The following is an 11,018-nucleotide window of genomic DNA, read 5'->3' as shown; positions in this document are numbered from 1 at the left end:
CTCAGCACCTCTCTCACGCCATCAACAGCCCTTCGCCGTCGACACTGTTGGTCCGTTCTGTTCTCCTCTGCTTCCAGTTGTTCCCAAGGCTACAGAATCACAGATATTGCTTTCCCCTCTCTCGACGAGCTAATCGGTATGTGAACATATATATGCTTTTTAATTTTCAAAATCTTACATTCACTTCATGAATCATTGCAATGTTTCAATTCATTGCTAATTGATTCATTTCATTTAGGGTTTTTTTTATAGAATTTGCAAATTTGAGTTTTAGAGTTTTTTACAGATTTCAAAATCTGATTAGGGTTTATATTTATAGTTTTTTGGTATAGCTCCCCATCAAGCTGAATCTGTAGTTTATAATTGTGGAAGGAATAATTTTATATTTTAGGATTTAGGGTTTATTTATGTTGTATAGCTCCCCATCGAGGATGAACATATATAGTTCCCCATCCAGCTGAAAATAGCTTGATTTCTTTCCTTTTTGTTTTTGTGGGTAATTTTGTTTGTTTGTTCATATATATATATATATATATATATATATATATCTGTTAGTAGATTTGAACCTGATAAATTTTTTTGGGTTGCATGGATGTCAATCAGTGATTCTACTAGTTTGGTTTCTTGTGTGTTCTGTGTTGCCTTGAATCATTACAATGTTTTCTTGCATTGTGTGTATTTTCTATTTGAATTTTCTGCTATTGCATTAATGACTTTTCTTTCTCTATTAATCTTTATTCTGTGTGTATTGATATAAGGAACCCGGAAGCTTTTTCTCTTGTGCTATGTAACGAGAGGCAGGTTACTTTGCCCTTTTGGCTTGTCATTGTAGTTCATGTACTTGAGATTTCTATATATCAATTTATTTGGTGTCCATTGAACACTTATAAAACAAGTCAATTTTGGTTGATCCTTCTTTTTTTTTTTTTGTGTATTTTTTATGAACTGGCATCAATACGTGCATAACTACATATTATAAAAACTTTAATGAGCTTCTGATTTAGGGTTTATTTTGTTGTTACAGTTTTTTTTCTTTTTTTTAATATCAGATTTTATATTTTTATGGCAAATTTTTCTATAGCAGATTTTTTGTTATAGCAGATTTTTTTATAGCACATTTTTTATGGCAGCAGATTTTTTACATAAGAGCAGTTTTTTTTATGGCAGAATGTTTTTTATGGTAGATGATTAAAACCGGAAAATCGGACCTAATCGGACTGGAACCGGTAAAACTGGAAGTACCAGTTTAGGGGGTAACCTGCACGTAATCGATTTTTGAAAATGCAAAACCGGTACATACCGGTTTGGTCCTAAATTTTGTCTAAAACCGGACCGGACCGGTTACACCCCTAGCCAAGAAGATGAATCAAGGCTATGATTAAATTTGCCCAAGGAAAACCACTTGAACCCATTAGCCACCTTGGATTGTTTTGATGGTTTTTCTCCTCTTTCTTCTACACAACGACTTGACTAGCACCCTTAGGAGCAATGTAGCACCAGAAGTGATGAAATCATGGTGGTTTTAGGGGACTATTCACTCTACACAAGTGACACCAAGTGATGGAGTGTAAACTGAAAAATTCAGTCCTTACACCACGGCACAAGTGACACCAAGTGATAGAGTGCAAGCTGAAAAATTCAGTCCTTACACCACCACCAACCTCAACCAATCCCCATGGACCAAGGCCAACGTCTCCACCCCCTTGGCCACCTATAAAAGGCCCCTCCACCCCCCTCATTCCTCCACACCTCATCTTCAGCTTCCCCTTGAGCATAGAGAGCCATCTTCCCTCTTAGTTTTGAGAGAAACCGAAAGGTGAGTGAGTTTGAGTGTTCTTTGAAGTTCTTGTGAGTTCTTGTGCTTGGAGCTTGAGTGGGCTATGAAATTTGTAAGCATTCTTGCCCTAGATCTTAGTTTACATGTCAAGTTGTGATTTTAAGTGTTGGAGTGATTTTTGGATGAATTTAGAAAATGTTACCATGCTTGTTTCAAAATCAAGTTCATTAAGAATGATTTTAAGTGTTTAAATTGTTTTAAGTGGAAATTTTAGTTATGGCATGTCTTAGCATACTTTGATATGATTTATTAATGTCTTATAAAGATCATGGAATGTTTTATCTTTTTGTTAGAAGCATGACATGATAGGTTTTGATTCTAACTTGTTTTGATCATCAAAATATGCATGGGTTTTAAGTAAGTTTGTGAATTAAGGCACAAAGCTTGATTTATTCCACCTTGGATTGATGATGAAGCATTTAGAAACCTTTTGATTGGGATAAGGACAAAAATGCATGTTTTGGGTGAGTTTTGAAAGCATGCCTTTGTGATTTACACTAAGAACATCAATGCATGATTAGAGTGCATTACACGGGTTGGGTATGTTTGAGCTAGTTCCACTTTAAATTTTACAATTTTGAAAGTATAGATGATTTTAGAATATCAAAAATATGAGGTCCATAGAGTTTGGTTAAATTTGAGATTTGTTTGCAAATAGTAAAAATTTAAGACCTTAGTGGCAATTTTTGAAAGTTTAGAGGTATTTTTGTAAATACTCATTTTTGAACCCTTTGATTATGAACATCTTCCTTAGAGGTTCAAATCCTAACTTAGAATGAATCTGATTTCAGACGGTACGGCTTTTTCAAACTCAAGAAGTTTGTAAGTTAACCTCTAACTTACACCTTGATAAGTTATTATGATTTATTGATAAATGCCACATTCATGTTATAATTGTCATTTTTAGCATAAAATATCATGTTATATCATACATTGAGTGCATACTTACATGGCATGTGATATTTTTACCATTTTAGCATATTGCATCTATAAATATCATTTTTACATGAAAGCCTGCTACATATGCACATGTCATGAAATACATTTTTCAACTTAGCATGAAAAACTTTTACAACTCCAAAGTCTAGGATGAGGAATTATCCTAATGGAACTCATATGTCCACTCTGAAGTGTTTAAGAATGCAGTGGTAACCCCTAGGTTGATGAAGAACAGTCAACGGGCTTTAAATGGGTTCTTTTTAAAGAACGTCGGAGTGAAGTCAAATGTTATGACACCTAAAGCTGATGGGTGTACATGTTATGATGTTATGTTATATTACCAATGCATTCAGAACGAGTCTACAGCCAAATATAGTTTCAACGTGAATTATACTACGGTCACCGGCAAATACTCACAATGAATATGGGGAATTGTGACGAAACCACACGTTATGATGTTACGATTAAATTATCAACTGCTAATGATTAAATGTTACGATGAAATTATGTTTTTTGACTGTTGAAGTAAAAATGTTCTCTGTACAAAATTATGTGTCTCTGTTTTTCTGAAAATGTTAAGGAATTTAGATGAGAGACACACTAATTTTTTGCATTTCATACATGTCACATTTATCATTCTTCATGCATAATTTATTTTTATGCACATTGGTTGTTTAACTTACTAAGATTTCAAGTAAATCTCACCCCTTGTGAACCCACTATCTCACCCATTGTGGACCCACTATCATTCCACTCTGAATAATAGAGGTTGTGTTAGGATTCGAAGAGGACGGGGTAGATGGAGAGCTGAATCCGACTAACTGAGGAGGAGCCAGACCTTGAGGAGAGACTGGACTTGATTGTGACGCCCCCAAACCCTCACTTGGGACGTAACAGAGACTTGAAGCATCGGGACATGCAACACAAGGTTACATACCCCCGTTCATGACAATTAATATGCAATGCATCCTAGTATGCAACTAGCAGTATGCAATAATCGCAGCGGAATAAAGGTGATTAGTTATAATTTATGCCAAAATGAACTAAAACATCCCAATAGCATTAATATCCATCATAAGTTCAAATTTAAGGATAGAATTTCCTTAATATAAAATACTTAATCCAAGTTCAACATAGCGTGGGGTGGTGGCTCAGCCAAACCGATTGCAACCAACTACCTTCCTAGGTGCAATAAGTTTGGTGTTTTGGTTTGGTTCTTGAAACCAAACTCATCCAAGGCTTGGTCTGGGTTCAAAGGGGTCTCATGAGGTGTTCAAGGACCATAGTTCCCTTGAGAAAAATGCACAAAAATATTAGGCTGAAGGGCAAAACAGTCCATGCACACAAAGGGCACACATGTGTGCCAATTGGTGTAATTTGGGTTTGATATGTCATTTCTTCTAATGACATGTGTGAAAGTTTATCTAGGGTCCTAATATGGTCTTAGAATAATGTAATTGAATAATGAAACAAGAAAATTTCAAATAAAAAAGGCTAAAAAGATTAAGAAAGAAAATTAAGCTCTAAAACATGATTTAAAGATCACTAATCATGGGTAAGGTGATTAATGGTCTTAACCCAATTTTAAAACTTAATTTGGGTACTTAGGGTATGACATGGGCTTTAGGAAACCCATGGTATTGTGTATTGGGCTTTCAAATTGTAGAGTGATATAGAACAAAACAAAGCTTTGGGCCTTGTGGGCTTAAAAGGGCCATAAGTGTGGGTTAATGATTTTTGGGTTTGAGTGAATGGAGGCCTTGTTTCTATATTTTGAGGGATTAAAAGAGGCCTTAAAATCCACTAAAATGGGGCTTAAAAGGCTTTCCTTGACATAATTGGGCCTTATGTCAAATATATACCAAGCTTGGCCCAAAGGACTTTCCTCATACTTGGGCCAAAGCTATCCTACTAAGTCTTGTACTCCTATGAGTCTTGTTTTAGGGATTCTAGGGCTTGGCCCATAAATGTCCTAAGGTTCTAAAGGCCTTAATAGAATTACTAATGGCTTGCTGCTCTAATCCTCTATGCTTAATAATTTATAACACTAAGTGTCATGGTCTAAATAAATCTAACTATCAACATTGAAGTAATTAAATAAAATAAGCAAACAAAATAATATAATAATAATAGTAATAAAAAAATAAAAAAACATTTAAAGCTCAAAATCATAAGCTTAATCTAAGGGCATTTAAAGTTTAATCCTAATGGTTAATTAGGTGGGGTGTTACAAAATCCTATTCCAACCAACCATCCAAATTGTGCCAAACCAAAGAAGGTTTCAACCCTAGTGAAACCCTAAATAGTTGGAATCCAATTGAAACCCCAAAAACTGGGTTGAAACCGAAAATTTAAACGGTTTCCCCAAACCCTAAAGTTGGCCTCCAAACCCTATTTGATTAGATTTCTAGTATTGTATTTAATTACTTGATTAAATCACTTCCACATATTAATTCCTCCCATTCATGTTATGACATCATTATCCACCCATTTAAACCTTAAAAATTTGTTTGGGTCAAGAAAAATTAGATTTGAGTTTGATAGCATCTTAAAGCCTAATCAAACCCTTTTTAAACCCTAAATGACATCCACTTGTTTAAGGCCCACGAATTTTAGCCACATTGGCAAAACATCTTAAGGAAGTTTTCCCCCACCCATGGCAGACCAACTTTTGTCCATGACAGCCCCAAATAGTCCCATGATGTGAGAGGAAAATTGTGACGCCCTCATCCTCACTTGAGATTGGACGGTGACTAAAGCGTCGGGACATGTAACACAAGACTACATATCTCTCGTACATGACAGATAAGATGTAATGCATCTATGTATACTAGCAGTATGCAATATATTTCGCAATGAAAAATTTAAAGTTCGTGTAAAACTAAGCAACATTTAAAGCAGCTGCATTAGCACATGATACCATAAAACTAAACATAACTCAAACATTGTCTTAACATAACATGCTTTTCAAAAGTACTAGATAATATATTCATTGTCTCTAAAAATATAAGTACTGAAACTTTCTCCCAAAACAAAGGGGACCATTGCAAAAGGTTAAGTCTTAAAAATCCAAAACATGTTTCCGTGCACAGGAAAAGTGGTGCCTTTTTTTTTTTCTTTAAACTAGCCAGGCTTCTTTCTCTTCTCCTTAAACTCTTTAGCTTGTCAATGAGCTACAATGCCTCGGTAATGAGTCGGTCGATGTTCTCTACCCTATCTAACAAAGAGGGTTCCGTTGAGCTCTCTTTGCTCTTTGGTACCTCTTTGATGGTCGGAGGTACCGTCCTCTTGCGTTTCACCATAGGGTGATCTTCTATACTTGTCACAACTTCTACCATTCTGTGTGGGAAATGGTAGTAGAAACTACCATAATGAGATTTCGAGAAGTCTCAACAAGTAAATATACAATAGTTAACATAAGCATACAAATGGTAAATCATGGAATGTGTGCATGGACATGTACTTGGCATATGACTTGACCAAAAACTTGACTTATGCACTTGACCTTTCTCAAAAGACATGTAATAAAGATCCTTAGACTTTTCAGAAAAACATCTTTGATATCATTTTCAAGTTGATATTTACACATTCATATCATATCACTTTATGTGAGGTCATGACCTTGTTCATTTCATATAACATATGGTGGACACATCACGACTCCCCTATGCACTGCGTGTTCCTACTAGTTACCGCACCACCAATAGTTCTTACATCATGGTGAATACGTCTTATTCATATACATTATAACACAACAGTACTTTGTCAATTTATTTTCCTTAGTCATAACACCCACTAGAGTTAGGTGCTTCCTTGCTCCGGCATCATTTCCAAAAAGATCAATTCGAGGTACGTTGATGATTCTTTGTCGACCTAGGGATTACCACTTCATTATTAAGCACTCCAGAGTAGATAGAGGAATTCCACTAGGACATTTCTCTGTCCTAGCATTTGGGATCATGATAAAGCATGTACTTGACTTTTGAAATGACTATCATTCACCCAAATGCATGTGACATGAGACTTAAGACATACTTTTTCTTACACATGACATGTAACGTATGAAATGTCGTGTATGCAAAAACAAGCATAACACAATTGGATCATGGCATGGTAACATTTGAGCATGGCATGATACATGGACAAAATCTGAAGCATAATACACATGGAACATCAAAACACCTACTCCAAACATACACAAACATGCTTGTCTGAAACTTATAGGGTACATTAGCATGTGAAATTCATTTTAATCATGGACCAAATATGAACTACAATGGACTATATGTAATACCTGAGTCCTACTACGTAGGTCCGTACGTCATTTTATTAATTTTTTAGATTAAATATTTTGATATAAAGATTTTTATTATTTTTAATTATTTTATTTTAAGATGAGTATACTTTATTTTAAAATGTGATTTATTAAAATAAATCAAGGGCATGATTTTAAGACTTTACAATATTTTCATTAAGCTCTCTAATTTTATTTATTTAAGAAATAACACAAGCTCTCTCCACCATTGGATGGGTAGGTAAAGGAAATACTTTCCCACACTTGATCTCCACCGTCCATCTCTCTAGCTTATAGAATAAGCTTTGACTAAAAGCAATCAAGCCATTTTTCTCTTGAACCCGTCGGCTTCTAAGGCAAGAAATAAGTCCCTTATTCCCTTGGACCCGTCGGCTTCTAAAGAAAAGGAGAAACACTTCTCAAGCCCTCAACCATGTGACCTACCACCCGTTCTCTCCCATTTCCATTCTTCTTCCAATATCAAGCCAAGCACCCATTATCTCTTCTTCTCAAGAGGAAAATAGCAAGGTAAGAGTACCCTTAACATTCCTCCTTTGTGTATTTGGAACATAGCCATGGTTTAATCAAGTGGGTTTTCTCTTTTGTTATTGTTGATGTTTTAGTTTTGGAATTCCATCCAAGGGTTCGTGTGCTCTCTAGTTCTCTAAGCTGAACCCACTTCTTCTCTTCTCCATTTTCGTGTTTTGGGAATGATTCACCAAAGGTAAAAACCCTAGCTTTATCCATTCGGTTTTAGTTTTATTTTGGAGGTCAACTAAGTTGTTTTAGCTTGTATCTTAATTATAGTTATTATCTATGTTGTCAATAAACGTGAATGCTCTGTTTTTTGCCCAAACCGAGTGTGTTGAAGCTATTTTGTAACATATTTTCCTATCATTCGAAAATGATATTTTTTGATATTTAACTTGGTTAATCATAAGTGATGTTAGTTGATCTTTTGATATATATATATATATAATATGTTGATGCCATATTTTTGTGTTGAGGTCTGGTTGGTGACTTGTTATTAGGATGCTAGAGGAATCGGTTTAAAGGTTTGGCTTGGTTCCTTGTAATTTTATAGCTTGCTTCTAACATGTATTAAATGAGTATAGTTGTTTAAAGTTTTCAAGTTCACTTAATGGGTTTTAACCTAGCTGTTTTATGCTATGTTTAACCAAATATTTATGTTTTAACGAACTTTTTTTTTATTTCAATGTCACTAGATTTATAGTATGAGTTGGTATTAGAAGTAGATGATTATTTGTGCATGTTATACTATTGTGTGTGAAATGTCCAGCAAGCCTAATCCCATGTATATACCCTGTTTTGATGACAAGTGAGCCTTTTCTAATAAGGGACAACTAGCTATTCTAAAGGGCATGTTTTTCTAAATTGATTAGTTTGTCCAAGATGCCAAATCTGTCCTAAGCCCCTTTATTAAGCAAATTTCCAGATTTGAGCCTTTATCTCCATTAATTTCAAAGTAAGCTTAAATCCAATAAACTTTGTTAAGCCCATGAGTCCTCAACTACCTTTCCATATAAAATACCCAAGTAGCCCTTTCATGGACGGCTAACATGCTTTAGTATTAATTATGTGAATCTTGTAAAGGTTAGATGAGAGGTTAGTTAAGTGGGATAACGCTAAGTGTAGAAGTTGTAGAAGGGGCGTTAGGTTAATGTCATGGCTTTCTCGTTTACAGGGAGGCCTAAAGGATATTGAATAAATATTAATACGCTTATTATTTATTGGAATAAGACCTATTATGAAGTTGGAAATATTGAGGAGCATAGAGGTAAGTAGTTATGACCATATTTCTTATACCAAGTTTTCTTTTATGAAAGATTTTTTCTCTCTCTTATTGCAAATGTTCTTCTAAAGAAAAGAGTAAATGAATATAGTACGTACAAGCCCTTTCTTGATAGCCCCTGTTAAGCACCCTATCAATTATAATTGTGTGTATGTGTATAAGATAATGCATGCACGTAGGTTCTAAATCATAAAATTTTCATACATGCTCTCTCAAGAAACTTATTGATTATTCCTATATGTAATATAGCATGAAAATGTATCTTGTTCATAAAAATGTATGTGCATCGACAAAGAAGGATGATGAAAATGTTTTGATTGCAAAGGAAAGGAAATGAACGTCTCATGCCTTATGCTTTAAGCGATACTTTAAATGCTGCGAAGAAAGCATTTTAAAATGTCCCTATGAGCTGATGCTTTAGATGATGTGAGGAAAGTGTTTTAAAATATCGTTATGAACTGATGCTTTAAATAATGTGAAAAAAGTGTTTTAAAATGTATCTATGAACTGATGTTAAAATGTCTCTATGAATTGATGCTTTATGGATGCCATGAAAGATGATGTTTAAGCTCATGCTTTTAAATGATTTTTTTTCCATGAATGAACTATTAAATGAAAAGAAAGGACTAAAATGAATGAAGGAAAGAAATGATTGAATGAATGAATGTTTTAATGTATGAAAATATGTAACAGCCATGAATGAATGAAAAGGGTACCAAAGGAATGGACAGATTGCAATGCCGAGTAAGTAGTACTGGTAGTGCACCTAGTGCTGCCCCCTGACTGAAAGGGATTCCCAACCGATGGCCACGAGCGGAATCCAGGTTCAAAGGAAGACCGTTAACCCTAACACACGGGGCGTAATAGTGTATACTAGTCAAAGGAAAGTAAAATATGAAAGCATAGTTATTTCTTAAAATATTTATGCATGAAAGTATTGCTTATTTCTTAAAATGTTTATGGATGAAAGTATGGCTTATTCCTTAAACTGTTTATGGATGAAAGCATTGTCAAAAATTAGCAAATGTTTATGAGGAAGGCCACTAACCCTAACACACGGGGCGTATTAGTGTGTACCAGCCAAAGGAAAGTGAAACATGAAAGTATAGTTATTTCTCAAAGATATTTATGCATGAAAGTATTGCGTATTCCTTAAAATGTTTATGCATGAAATCATTGTCAAATTGTCAAAATGTTTATGTATGCATGTTTTCAAAAGAAAAAAGAATAGATGATTAGTACATTAATGGCATAGTGTACTACTTACCGAGTATTCGACTCACTTTGTGTTAATGTTTTAAATGTCCAGGTAATGACGAAGAGGCTGGGGAGCAAGGCATTACTCCAGAGGGAGAGGCAGACGTTTAATGTCTTCCCTGTTGGTTCGACCTTGCATGGATGATGGGCTATGTTTATGGATGTTGTTTTTATGTTAGGATGGAGTCTCTTCCTAACTAGAACAATTATGTTTTTATAAATGTATGATGGACTCTAAGAGTTTCTTATAGATGAATGTTTGAATAAAATGTCTATCAGGTGTTCCTTTTATTAAATTAGAAATTTAGAGTATACGTGAGTCATGTTTATGCTGATCGCATATTACTAGAAAGAAAAAAAAAAAGAAGAAAGAAAAGAAAAGGGACATATATGTACATAGTGATTCCGCCCTTTACGGGTCGGGGTTGTTACACTATAGATTATAGCAAAGATACTCACATAATTTGAATCACGAAAACATGGCAAATCATCACACAAGCCGAAACCCTAATCACTTTAAATCATGGCGTATCATCATGCAAACCGAAACATATAATCATGGCATGTTCTTATACAACTCAAAACAATATATTTGTTCACAAAATCACGAAGTAACAAACATACATAATACCAAACAAGGTGAAAGATTTACACAAGTATATACATACTTTAACCAAAAGTAGGTTGAGGGTTTACTTACAAAATCTTTCGAATATTCACTAGCAAGCATGAGGTTCCTTCTTAGCTTAGAGTCGTGCCCTTCCTTGCAAGTGGAGAGTGTAAGGTTTTTGTTTGGTTGGAAGGAAAGTGTGAGAAAATCCACTATGTATTGTGTATAAAAGTATAGCATAGAGAAAAAATGCTTAGAATCTGAAAAT

Source organism: Juglans microcarpa x Juglans regia, chromosome 1S (genome assembly GCF_004785595.1).
Source record: "Juglans microcarpa x Juglans regia isolate MS1-56 chromosome 1S, Jm3101_v1.0, whole genome shotgun sequence".
Classification (NCBI taxonomy): domain Eukaryota; kingdom Viridiplantae; phylum Streptophyta; class Magnoliopsida; order Fagales; family Juglandaceae; genus Juglans; species Juglans microcarpa x Juglans regia.
Note: the sequence above shows the minus strand (reverse complement) of the source record.